Raw genomic sequence first — 14,653 nt, 5'->3', positions numbered from 1 at the left:
CAGGTAGTTCTGATCTCTTTCCATGCAAGCTGCATAGCTTTGTCTGCCTTTCCCTGCTGTCAGCTTGTGACTGATTATCATTCACCTGTGTGGGAATCTGCATGTCTGCTCCCATTGGATGACCTCAGTATAAAGATCTGCTTCCTGCAGGACTCCTCGGGTTTTCATAGCTTCAGTTTATGCCTGTCTTGCTGTCGCTTCAGCCCCCGATCGTGTTTCTTGTTCTAAAGATACTTTGCTGGTTTTGCATCATATATTGGTTCATTGCCCATATATATGCATACCAGCACGTTTATTATTTTCCTTGTATTCATGTTACGTTGATACATCAGTGACACTGATATATACGTACACGAACTGTTTATATCCTGTGTTCAGTTAGTCAGTTCTAGCACGTTGATCACCCGTGCTGAGCTAGTTATCCTGTTCCTGGTCCTGTTTGTGGATTGCGTTCATCTCTGCGAGGAGATAACGAATCCTTCTGAATCCTGTCCTGTTACCGTTTGTGGATTGCGTTCATCTCTGCGAAGAGATAGCGAATCCTTCTGAGTCCTGTTCCCTGTATCGTTCCAGTCCTAAGTCAGTGTTCCTGCTTATGTCATATATCGGTTCATTGCCGATATATACATATGTTAGTCAGACGTTACAAATAGTTTCATTGATAGCTGTAATTGTAATACGCTAGGAAATCATGCTTATTGTATATTTATCTGTGTTACGTTCATCTATCTTGATCCTGCTATTTCCTGACTATCCTGTCCTGTCTTTGTGAGGCACGCCATCGCCGCTACGCATTGGCTGCCTCATTCCAGTCTGTCTTGTTGTGGACGCTTGCTGTCACTAAATAGCGACTAGCTAGCAAGCGTTCATTCTGTCTACCTGTCCTGATCTCCTCAGTTCTGGTTTATGCGCTCAGCGCCACTTTGCGCTGAGACGTTATAGCGAAAGCATTGTTTGTGGCTGTCGGATCTGCACCGGCTCTGTGCGCCACTATACTAGGGATAGCCTGTTTCCTTGTGCTAGTGTGTGTACCTCCTCCACGTCAGCTCATGCGTTGCATGCTGACTGTGGAGAATACACCACCAAGCCTTACATTAAGTCAGTCCCCACACACAGCATTTCTGCCTGCACACCATGTGACTGCCTGCCCCAAGACTAAGTCGCTCCCAGTCCCCACATGGCATCTCTGCCTGCACGCCGTGTGACTGCCTGCCCCAAGACTAAGTCGCTCCCAGTCCCCACACAGCATCTCTACATGCAGGCCGCTTGACTGCCTTCTCCGCCACCAGTGGGTCTAGGACTCCAGGCGGATAACGGAATTTTTAAGGTCGCTGCTAGCAGCGGCCGCTATATACATTTTTACTGGTGCGTGTACATGCCTGCCTAACTTTTCTGGCTACACTGCGGCTGCAACAACAAAACAAAAGGCATGTACATGTGCCAATTCCCCTTTGTGATCGTTACCTTGCTGCGGTGAAGGGGCTTGCGTATCACAATGAAGCAATGACCGGCGGCTATATGAGTGTCTTGGGGGGGGCACACCCAAGATAATAAGGTCGTTGCTTCATTGTGGACAGACCAAATTCGATCAGCTGGACAATCACTGTTGTTCTATCATTGAGTTACCACAGCCCGGCGACCATATGGGCTTGAAAAGCCTTAAAATGCCGCTTTGCGTCAAATCCAGATTTTCCTCCTGGACTTTTGGCGTCTATCCCACTCATCCATGCAAAAACTCAGATGTTAGACCCCTTGAAACATGTTTTCCATCACTTTTCTGGTCAGCATAAGTCTTTCTAGTTTTCATAATTCGCCTCCCCATTGAAGTATACAGGGGTTCGCGAATGTTCGCGCAAACCGAACTTTCGCGGAAGTTCACAAACCGAAAGTCGGAGGTTCGGGCCATCTCTACAAGGGAACCAGGTCCTTGGATCCATCTGCTGCTGCCCTTGATCCGACCACCACCTCTGCAGGCTATCCAGCTGCCTTGCTTATAGCTCCCAACTGTCCATTCTTTAAGAGGGACAGTCTCTCTTTTGGAACCAAATCCCTTGGTCACTCTTCTTCATTAGTCCGTCTTTCAGGATTGATGTACAGATTTATTAGAATCAGGATAATTTATTCACCAAGTACAAATGGGGGTTGTACCTGGAATTGGTTTCAGCCCATACAGGTTCTGAATGGATGGGAGGTATAATGTCTGAAAGCCAAGAGCCGAGGCTGCCATACTACGGCGCCACCAGTCACACTTGGCAATCATCCCTAAGGAGACATGGGGGGAGGGGGGGCAGAAGGAAATGATTTATATTACGAGATAGTTATGTAAATATACAGATTTTTTTCTACTTAAAAATGTATTTTGATTGACACTTTTTTCCCATCCTTAAAATGTACATGTTTTTTATTCTGAAATGTTCACAGGAAGGAAAACTAAGGACTTCAAAAAGGAACAGTGTGGTTAGAGTTTTTAAAACAATGCCTTTTACATATTTATTCTTTTTGGTATATGTGGTGATGTCATGATTAGTGGTGTGACAGGAGGTGTGTCTAAAGGTTCATCCACACCTACCAACTATCTGTCCAACTATCTGCCAAACTTGGCTGTTATGCTGGGAATACACGGCTCCATTCTGATCCATTTACATGGCTGGATAGACAATTTCCGACACGTCCGATCTCCCGCCCGATCGTTTCGCCGCTCGATTCTGCATTGAGGACAATGCAGAAAGATAAGAAAAATGAGCGGAAGAGAAGAGAATCGCCTGCGGAATCGAGCGGGGAAACGATCGAGCGGGAGGATCGGGCGGCAAAATCGAGCCGTGTATGCCCAGCGTAACGCCCCCATACACACGCCCAACAGCGATCTCTTATGCAGCACAATTGTCAAACAGCTTTTGTTGTGAAACAAGTTGAAACAACTAAAAAAAGTATTTTGCTCTTGTTCAGAAAGCTGATAAGACTGATAAAGAAGTCAGTACAACAGTTGGATTGACTTCTTATCAGTCTTATCAGCTGTTTGAACAATAGCAAAAGTACTTTTTTTTAGTTGTTTCACAACAAACGTTGCATGGGGCTTAACAGACAAGTTTGGTAGATAGTTAGACAGATAATTGGTAGGTGTGTATTAACCTTTAAGCCCCGTCTACACGAGGCGATCCGGCGGCCCGTGCGTGCATCAGATTCGATCCCCCGCTTGTCCCCCCCGACGCCGCTTATCTTCCGCTCGATTCCCTGCCATTGTCCCCTCGTGGGGAATGAGCAGGGAATCGGCGGTGGCGAGATCTGACCTGTCGGATCTTATCAATCGAGCCGCATCAGCGGCTCGATTGATAAGTCACATCGTGGAAACCTCGCTCCGTGTAGACGGGGCTTTATGGGAGTCCCTCTTTCTTATCTTAAAGTGGACCTGAACTCAGAACTTCCTTTCTGCTCTAAAAGATAATCAACAGCATAATAACCTTTAAACAAAAACACATTCTTGTTACAGCTTATAGAGCTCCTACAGAGATGCTGCATTGTAGTTACTTCCTGGTTTTCTGGTAGCACAGAAAGGGTTAACCTCCTGTGTTTACTTATTAGCTCACAACTTGGTAGACAGTTGACAGCTCAAATTACACGGGCTCATTACTTGCTGAGAAGGGACAATGTGACAGGCTGTTCTCTATAAACACAGGCAGGTTAGACACAGGGTGGATTTCTCTGTGTTTCCATCTCTCCTGTGCAAGAGTTCCGGTCCGCTTTAAAAAGTTGGCAGGTATGGAATTGCTGCTTTAGTCTCAGGGGTTTTTATGAAATAGGTCCACCCGATGCCCAGAACTGTTCACCACTGATGATATGCAGGGGAGCTAAGACACTGCTGCTCCCCCATGCCATCCGGGACACAGTATGCTGAGCCTGCCAGCCACCAGACATCACTGCAGCCACCAGCTCCGACCTTCAATCCTAAATCCTCTGGCCCTGGATCATCATCATCCAATCCTCACCTTGAAGGAATAGAAGGGGAGTCAGGCCAACAACATTAGTAAGGATTCAGGAAGCCACCGTGTCGGATCCGCCAGCCCAGTCATCGCTGCAGTCCATTCTCTTACTCTGTCCCCCAGGTGAGCGAGGCACCACCACTGACTCTGTCCCTCTAGGGAGTCATGCATCACCAACAACTCTGACCCCAGGGGAGCCTGGCCACCTCCGCTCCTCACACTGGCCAGCAGAATAGCCCCCATACTTGGTCTGACTCCTAACAGCCTAGACCAGGCCTGCACTCCTGCACTCTCCTGCCTCCCCGAGAAAGCCAGGCACCCATAATACCAGCGTTTCTAGGGATTCGGGTCCACTAGTTACAGCCCACCAATGTAAGTCCCTATGCACCACTGAATGCACCCTGCTTGCTCTAGGGCAGTGCTGTCCAACTTCATGGGCATGGAGGGCCATTTTTTTTCAGACCCCATGGTGGAGGGCCGAAGGTTCTTGCTAGAGTCGCAGACCCCCCCCCCCCAGGAAAAAATGCAATTAAAGGACAATTAGATTGGCAGCACTTTCCACAAAATGCAATTTAAGATGTTGGTGAAGATGTATGGCGCGCGCAGCGCGCCAAAAACCACAAGGGCTCCGTTGAGCGTAGAGCCGAAAAATGGGTGTGGCCATGGACCAGAATGCGGGTGTGGCCACAGGTGGAGACACATTTACATGAATTTAGCAATGTGGGACATTAGATTAGGACAGTGGTGGTGAACCTTTTGGAGGCCGAGTGTCCAAACTGCAACCCAAAAGTCACTTATCTATCGCAAAGTGGCAACAGCAATTTAAACCACATACAAAGGTTTTAACTCATACATGAACATTATGGAAAATCCAAGTTGAAAATAAACTGTGAAGATAAACAATTTCATCCATCCTACTCCTGAAAAATGTGGGGTTTTTTAGAACCTCCCAGTTTTATTTTCCGTTTTAAAAAGCTAAAAAAGTAGGTTTAACGCTATTGTTTCATGATGACGATTCAGCTTTTCCATAGTCTCGCAGTTCGCAATCATGTGACCCCCAACAAGACAAATTCAGCAATCATGAGGCCCCCAACAAGACAAATTCAGCAATCTTGAGGCCCCCAACAAGACAAAATCAGCAATCTTGAGGCCCCCAACAAGACAAAATCAGCAATCTTGAGGCCCACAACAAGACAAAATCAGCAATCTTGAGGCCCCCAACAAGACAAATTCAGCAATCGTGATGCCCCCAACAAATCATGAGGCCCCCAACAAGACAAATTCAGCAATCATGAGGCCCCCAACACGACAAATTCAGCAGTTATGAGGCACATAAATAGAGAGCATTTCACATAAATAGGCAGAAGATAGTGACAGGTGCCCCCCCAGTAAGTGACAGGTGTCCCCCCAGTTAGATAGTGACAGGTGTCCCCCCAGTTAGTGACAGGTGTCCCCCCAGTTAGATAGTGACAGGCGCCCCCCAGTTAGATAGTGACAGGTGCCCCCCAGTTAGATAGTGACAGGTGCCCCCCAGTTAGAGAGTGACAGGTGCCCCCCAGTTAGAGAGTGACAGGTGCCCCCCAAGTTAGAGAGTGACAGGTGCCCCCCAGTGAGAGTGACAGGTGTTCCCCCAGTGAGAGTGACAGGTGTTCCCCCAGTGAGAGTGACAGGTGCCCCCCAGTGAGAGTGACAGGTGCCCCCCAGTGAGAGTGACAGGTGCCCCCTAGTGAGAGTGACAGGTGCCCCCCAGTGAGAGTGACAGGTGCCCCCCAGTGAGAGTGACAGGTGCCCCCCAGTTAGATAGTGACAGGTGCCCCCCAGTTAGCTAGTGACAGGTGCCCCCCAGTTAGAGAGTGACAGGTGCCCCCCCAGTTAGAGAGTGGCAGGTGCCCCCCAAGTTAGAGAGTGACAGGTGCCCCCCAGTGAGAGTGACAGGTGCCCCCCAGTGAGAGTGACAGGTGTTCCCCCAGTGAGAGTGACAGGTGCCCCCCAGTGAGAGTGGCAGGTGCCCCCCAGTGAGAGTGGCAGGTGCCCCCCAGTGAGAGTGACAGGTGCCCCCCAGTGAGAGTGACAGGTGCCCCCCAGTGAGAGTGACAGGTGCCCCCCAGTGAGAGTGACAGGCGTTTCCCCCATTGCCTCGCCCGTTACCTCTCTCCTGTGCCCCGCTGCCGCTGCCTCACAGCTCACTAGCTCAGACCTCACAGATCGCGGCGACTGAAACAAATGAGCGCGCGCATAACACCCGCGCGGCAGAACGTCACATGCGGAAGTGACTGATTTTACTTCCGCATGTGACGTACTCCGTGCGGGTAATATGTGCACTCTGTTAGCCTCAGTCGCCGCGATCTGTGAGGTCTGAGCTAGTGAGCTAGTGAGCTGTGAGGCAGCGGGGACACAGGAGAGGCCACACAAGAGGGAGCAGGCATGGTGCCCATAGCGCACGCCATGCCTGCATCCCGGGGAGAGGAGCGGGCCGCAACAGGAGGCCTGGCGGGCCGGATGCGGCCCGCGGGCCGCCAGTTGGACAGCACTGTTCTAGGGGTCCATGGAAAAAAGGAAGGAGGACAATTGTGGCCCCGTCTTACTATGCCACAGTTGCCATTCAGGTCTCATCCACTAGGGGCTACTGAAGGTGATTGCACTGTGAGCAAAGTAAACGTTTAGGATTGGATGGTGTGTCCATATATTATACAATCTCAATTGTATATACAATCAGTAAAACTTAATGATTTAGTGCTGAAAATTGCGTTTCCCTATGCTTCCATATAATCACACCTGGGTAGTTGCCCCGTCCCCTCTACCCCATAGGAACTTAATAGTATACCCATAGGAACTTAATAGTATACATTTTCTGAGCTTTGCCCCCCCCAGTCTTTTGTCCTCAATCTCACCTCATTAGGACCATGGAAGCTGGTAGGGCAAGATTTGCCTGGTTATATTTATTTTCACCCCTACCTTGCTGTAATTATAGCATTTCATATCTTTCCCCGGTTATAACTATAAATTACTTAGGGGAGGGCCCTGTGTCTGCTGATTTTGAGGGATTGGATTGCTATAACCTGGTTTAAATAACCTTTTACATAGCATATTCTGCAAATGATTGCTATATTTTGGCTGGTATGTACTAAATGTACATAGTCTTGGCACTGTGGGTCCTTCCTACCTTTTTTCCACCGTGGTATTAAGTTTTATACTTTCGCTGTGGCCACCACCGCTCTATTCTGCGTTCTCGCCTCTTCCTGCCCCTCGTGGTGTAGCGTGCGTTCCAGGCATGCTGTGACGTCATGCACCTCACCTCTCATTGGTAGGCGGCCGGGGGCGGAAGTGGCAGAGACGGAGGCCGGAAATTGAATGCCTGCAAGATTTAAAAGCTGGTCTGTGACAGACATGCGGCGTTACACTGTTCCGCTGGCGTCTGCAGGGTACCTGCGTGGTCTGTGTCGCTGTGTGCTGGATACTAGTGATAATCGGAAAGAGCAAATTCCGTTCTGCCGGAATTCGTGGATTCCGCCAGCGCTGAATTCCGTCGCTATGAAAATTCCGACGGATTTTTGCGCAATTCCGCGGAATTCCTGATTCCGGCGGAAAAATTAAAATGATCGCAAATAGAACCTTGTTTATGTTATATGGTAGCCCATAGAACCTATTAACTGTTCCCTTAGTCCTTTTTCTCCCTCCTCCCTTCCTCCCTCCGGGAGGAGGGTCTCGTCCTCCAGGGAATTGTAGGATTTCAAAAGCCAGCTTACATACCTTGGCCAGGAATTGAACACAGGTCTAGTGCTTGGTAGGTAGCTCTCTTCACCACTATACCACCACCATGCCTACCGAGCACTAGACCTGGGTTCAATTCCTGGCCAATGTATGTAAGCTGGCTTTTGAAATCCTACAATTCCCTAAGCAAGCTCATTTTTCTCTTGGAAATGGTAGGCTGGCTTCAGCATGTAGCATTGTAGTGTGTAGTGTTGGTGGTAGAGTGGTAGGCCTAGGTTCAATTCCTGGGCCTGGCCAATGTATGTGAGTTGGCTTTTGAAATCCTACAATTCCCTAAGCAAGCTCATTTTTCTCTTGGATATATCATAATGGTACATGCTAGGCTGGCTTCAGCATAGTGGTGAAGAGAGCTACCTACCAAGCACTAGACCTGGGTTCAATTCCCGGCCAAGGAATGTAAGCTGGCGAGTGACGAGTCCATCGAGTAGTAATTCTTCTTATTAGGCAGAAATCAGTTCGGGGGGGGGGGGGGGGGGGGAATTCCGATTTAGGGCTATAGCAATTCCGTTACGTCGCATCGGAACCGGAATCACCAAATTCCAGCCGGAATCGCGGAATTTATAATTCCGCGGAATGCAGCGACCATCCCTACTGGATACTTACCTTTCTAAGTTCTACAATGACCTCTATCAGATCGGAGGAATGTAGGTGCCTTACATTCTCTGTCACAACCAGTATGTTGTGCGGCTATTCCGTGCAGCTTATGCAGAGCCGGGCCGAGGCATAGGCTGGAGAGGCTCCAGCCTCAGGGCGCAGTGTAGGAGGGGGCGCACAATTCATTCAGCTGTCATTCCTAATTGTGTTTGAAGCAGAAAGAAATAAGAAAAGGGGATGCATAGCAGTGACTGCAAGCCAGATAACTAGATATTAAGGTGTTGGGGAGGTTGTGGGCCCTGTGGCGCCTCTTAGTCTAATAGTAATCAGCGTGTGACAGCTGGGGTGGGAGGGATGGAGGGGCGCACTTTGGTGTCTCAGCCTTGGGTGCTGGAGGACCTTGTCCCTGCTCTGAGCTTATGTTCTGTATCTCTTCATCTCTTTCATCTGACTTGGCTGCTCCTGTAAGAATTTCAGTGCCACAAACAGATCAGCATAGGGTTGAAAGGTAGGAGTTGTAGGTAGGTTCTTAACCTATTTTTTAATGTGAGGATGAAATTGTTAATACAAGGTATTTTTCATTTCCAGCCCAAGAAAACACAGGAAGAAGAAATGAAAGTCAAGAGGGGACACCTCCCCACCTCACCAGAGGGAAAGAAGAAGATCATCTTTAGATTTGCATCAGCAGAATAAATGTTGGGCCTGAAATAAAGAGGCTATGCCGGATAAAACTGTATGCAGGGCCTGCTTCAGTGAGATTGCTAAAGAAACAGATCAAACTCCAATGAGTGTGTCTCACTTGATCAAGATTGCTGTCCAGGAATCTATGAAGGACTATATAGCATAATTGCCGACACATTCAGAGGAGGGGCATAGCAATCGCCATAGCAACCATAGCCGTTGCCATGGGGCCCGCCTGAGCCCTATGTCGCAGCTGAGACAGGACTTTTTTTTATATATAATTATAAAAAAGCCGGGCCCAGGCCCCCCCTCCAATAATTATAACAAAAGCGGGCCCCCCTGGCTGCCCTCGCTCCCCGAGTCTCGCTAACCAGTAAAGCTGGTGAGGAGGACTACTTCCGGGTGGCGGCGCATTAATTTACTCCCTGGCTGGACCCGACAATTACTTTATAGTTCCAGCGACCAGCCAGAGAGGAAGGAAGAGTGACGGGCGGCACAGACAGGGAGGAGGACCGTGGCTCAGAGTACTGACTGGAGCTGGAGAGGTGTGCCCTGGCCTGGACGGTGGACCCGAGCAATGTGCGACCCGACCCCACGCCGCAGAGTGACAGCGGGAGCCGAGGCGAGCTGCAGGATGTGTTAGTCAGACTGTCAGAGTTAGACCACATTGCGATTATTTTCTGGTGAAATGATGCCCACATTGCGATTATTTTCTGGTGAAATGATGCCCACATTTTTATTATTTTCTGGTGAAAGGATACCCACATTGTGATTATTTTCTGGTTAAATGATGCCCAAATTGCGATTATTTTCTGGTGAAATGATACCCACTGTATGGCTATTTTCTGGTGAAATGATGCCCACATTGCGATTATTTTCTGGTTAAATGATGCCCACATTGTGATTATTTTCTGGTTAAATGATGCCCACATAGCGATTATTTTCTGGTTAAAGGATGCCCATATTGTGATTATTTTCTGGTTAAATGATGCCCACATTGCAATTATTTTCTGGTTAAAGGATGCCCACATTGCGATTATTTTATGGTGAAATGATGCCCACATTGCGATTATTTTCTGGTGAAATGATGCCCACATTTTTATTATTTTCTGGTGAAAGGATACCCACATTGTGATTATTTTCTGGTTAAATGATGCCCAAATTGCGATTATTTTCTGGTGAAATGATACCCACTGTATGGCTATTTTCTGGTGAAATGATGCCCACATTGCGATTATTTTCTGGTTAAATGATGCCTACATTGTGATTATTTTCTGGTTAAATGATGCCCACATAGCGATTATTTTCTGGTTAAAGGATGCCCACATTGCGATTTTCTGGTGAAATGATGCCCACATTGCGATTATTTTTCTGGTGAAATGATACCCACTGTATGATTATTTTCTGGTGAAATCATGCCCACTTTACGATTAATTTCTGGGGAAATGCTGCACACATTGCGATTATTTTATGGTGAAACATTGCTGCATTACAATTATTTTATGGTGAAACGCTGTCCCATTACAATTATTTTATAGTGAAACACTGCCCCATTACGATTATTTGGCACCTATGTGGGGGGCCCATCCAAATTTTCGCAAGGGGGCCCAGTGATTTCTGGTTACGCCCCTGACTACTACCTAAACTGGGGACACCTATAGACCTGGCTACTTCTTTTGTACTTAGAGGGGTGTAGGAATGTTTGGGTGGAGGGTCCTGGAGGAATGTTTGGGTAGGAGGTCCGAGGTCTGTGGGGTTGGAAGGTCGTGGGGGTGGCCCATAACTTTTTTTGCTATGGGGCCCAGTCATTTATAGCTACGCCCCTGATTCAGAGCCTACTGGTGAACAATTACAATCTGTGAAATCTGTGGATATAGAAGGGGGGCACAGCAGGCTTTGATTTCGCACTAGTCCAACCCTATGTTAGGGAAGTGCGTGAGGCAAATGAATGGGATAGCGACATTAAGGAACAACCGTTGACTAGTACAAAGAAGCACAAAGAGTATTATACTCACCTCAAGAAGAAGGTTATCTCTTTCCCATTAATGGATGAAATATCGGAAGTTCTAAGGAGGAATGGGTAAAATTGGAAAGGAAACCACCTCTAAATAATAGAATTATGAAATTACGGTATACCCTTTACAATTCTGAAGATTTAAAATCTCTGGATAACCCACCCGTTATGGACCCATCAATCGTCCATTTAGCAAAACATGTCACATTGCCTAGAGAGAACACAGCAACCTTTAAGGGTGTACTAGATAAAAAGATAGACTCTGAACTAAGGAAAGTATACACTACTTCAGGCAATGCGGTTAGACCAGCCGTAGCGTTAACATCTGTGGCAAAGGCAATTAAGGCCTGGTCAGTTTACATCGAAGAGGCGATCAGAGAAGATGCAGACAAGGAAACGATAAAATCAGCCCTTAAAGATTTCAATTTAACAGCAGATTATGTAGGAGAAGCTGCAGTGGATATCATTAGATGTTAGGCGAGTTCAATGGTTTTTTCAGTTATCGCTAAAAGGGCTCTGTGGCTGAAGTCATGGTCGGCGGATCCAACATCACGCCAGGAATGGTGCAGAATACCGTATGATGGCTGAAATCTCTTTGGTAAAGAGATGGACACAGCAATACAGCATGTGACTGGAGGAAAGTCTAGTTTATTATCGAAGGACAGGAAGCCAAGAAGAACTAATCCGATACAGTCGACTAGATTTCAGCAGCCCAGAATTAGAGCAGCAAGGTCTTACAGACCTGGGAAGGAGTTTAAAAAAATTGGCGGAGCAGCCGTAGTAATCTACAAAAGATAACCAGACAGAAGACAAGAATGTAAAAAAAAGTACCCTCACTGAGCAATAATGGTAATCAACACCAAAAATGAAGTTGCAAAAAGTTTACAAATTTTATTGTTAGCCCAAAAAACACGAACATGAATAAAAACAATTATTAAAAAGTTCCCCAAATGCTGATTATAATCAGACTTCCTAATCCCTTAATTGTGTCCAAACCATTATACGAAAATACAATTCCACATTTACAGTATAAATAAATCTCCCAGTGATTTTGTAAGTTTGTCCAATGACAAAGAAATGAAAAGTCTCAGAACAGTATCATTTCAATGGTAGGTTTATTTTTAACAGTGGCAGATAGCACATCAAAAGGAAAATCGAAAAAATAACCTTAAATAAAAGATAGCAACTGATTTGCATTTCATTGAGTGAAATAAGTTTTTGAACCCCTACCAACCATTAAGAGTTCTGGCTCCCACAGAGTGGTTAGACCCTTCTACTCAATTAGTCACCCTCATTAAGGACACCTGTCTTAACTAGTCACCTGTATAAAAGACACCTGTCCACAGAATCAATTAATCAAGCAGACTCCAAACTCTCCAACATGGGAAAGACCAAAGAGCTGTCCAAGGATGTCAGAGACAAAATTGTAGACCTGCACAAGGCTGGAATGGGCTACAAAACCATTAGCAAGAAGCTGGGAGAGAAGGTGACAACTGTTGATGCGATTGTTCGAAAATGGAAGGAGCACAAAATGACCATCAATCGACCTCGCTCTGGGGCTCCACGCAAGATCTCACCTCGTGGGGTGTCAATGGTTCTGAGAAAGGTGAAAAAGCATCCTAGAACTACACAGGAGGAGTTAGTGAATGACCTCAAATTAGCAGGGACCACAGTCACCACGAAAACCATTGGAAACACATTACACCGCAATGGATTAAAATCCTGCAGGGCTTGCAAGGTCCCCCTGCTCAAGAAGGCACATGTGCAGGCCCGTCTGAAGTTTGCCAATGAACACCTGAATGATTCTGTGAGTGACTGGGAGAAGGTGATGTGGTCTGATGAGACCAAAATATAGCTCTTTTGGCATTAACTCCACTTTCTGTGTTTGGAGGAAGAAAAATGCTGCCTATGACCCCCAAAACACCGTCCCCACCTTCAAGCATGGGGGTGGAAACATTTTGCTTTGGGGTGTTTTTCTGCTAAGGGCACAGGACAACTTAATCGCATTAACGGGAAAATGGACGGAGCCATGTATCGTGAAATCCTGAACGACAACCTCCTTCCCTCTGCCAGGAAACTGAAAATGGGTCGTGGATGGGTGTTCCAACACGACAATGACCCAAAACATACAGCAAAGGCAACAAAGGAGTGGCTCAAGAAGCACATTAAGGTCATGGAGTGGCCTAGTCAGTCTCCGGACCTTAATCCAATAGAAGACCTATGGAGGGAGCTCAAGCTCAGAGTTGCACAGAGACAGCCTCGAAACCTTAGGGATTTAGAGATGATCTGCAAAGAGGAGTGGACCAACATTCCTCCTAAAATGTGTGAAAACTTGGTCATCAATTACAAGAAACGTTTGACCTCTGTGCTTGCAAACAAGGGTTTTTCCACTAAGTATTAAGTCTTTTATTGTTAGAGGGTTCAAAGACTTATTTCACTCAATGAAATGCAAATCAGTTGCTATCTTTTATTTGAGGTTATTTTTTCGATTTTCCTTTTGATGTGCTATCTGCCAGTGTTAAAATAAATCTACCATTGAAATGATACTGTTCTGAGACTTTTCATTTCCTTGTCATTGGACAAACTTACAAAATCAGTGAGGGGTCAAATAATTATTTCCTCCACTGTAAATCTATCTCAAACAAGGGTATGCCAGAAAAATTGTGAAAAGGTCCCGCTCTGGAGCGCTGACGTCAGCGCTCCACAGACCGGAACTGACATGTGTGGCCGCACTTCACCACACAGCGCACCCCGCCTCCCTCTCCGTCCTTATAAGCATGCGCAATTTTAACTTAGGTAGCCTCCATTGAAGCAGACACCATCTGCGAGCGCGTAGGGCACAGCTCCCCGCTCCTGATCCTTCTCTCTCACTCCGGTAAGCCACTTAATCACAGGGTTCTCTGTTTTCTTTACAGGTTCACACTAGAGATGGCCCGAACGGTTCGCCGGTGAACGGTTCCCGGCAAACTTCCGTGGTTTGCGATCGCGAACTGGGAATTTTACGGAAGTTCGGTTCGCCCCCATAGTGCACCATTACAGTCAGCAGTCACATTGTAGCCAATCAGGCTACACTCCATCCTGGAGCCACTCCCCCCCTTATAAAAGGCAGGCCCCGCCGGCCATTATACTCACTTGTGTGCCTGCAGTAAATAGAGAAGGGACAGCTGCTGCAGTGCAGACTCTCTCATAAGGAAAGATTAGTTAGGCTCTTGTAGGCTTGTTAGCTTGCTCCTTGCTGATTCTTATTTCTAAAATAGCACCCCACGACAGCTCTTTTGAGAGCTAATCTTGTTCTTGTCATCTATTTTTTTTTTCTGTGTGTCTCACTGACACTTGTGTTTTGCATAGACAGCCTTGATAATTCATACTGTGTGTGTGCCACTGCCAGGCCCAGCACATTCAGTGATTACCTGTGTGTGTGACAGGTGCACATTGTAATACCCAGTACTGCATATACCTACTATCTGTTGTTCACAGTGCACCCACCTACCTACGTGAGCGTACGCAGTGCGATATACCACTCCGTGCATACCTGTTAACTGCACCTGTGTGACTGACTGCACATTGTATTAGTCAAGTCAGTGCATACCTTTCACTTCATCACCAACAATATGGA

The sequence above is a fragment of the Hyperolius riggenbachi genome, chromosome 10 (assembly GCF_040937935.1).
Source record: "Hyperolius riggenbachi isolate aHypRig1 chromosome 10, aHypRig1.pri, whole genome shotgun sequence".
Taxonomy (NCBI): Eukaryota; Metazoa; Chordata; class Amphibia; order Anura; family Hyperoliidae; genus Hyperolius; species Hyperolius riggenbachi.
Note: the sequence above shows the minus strand (reverse complement) of the source record.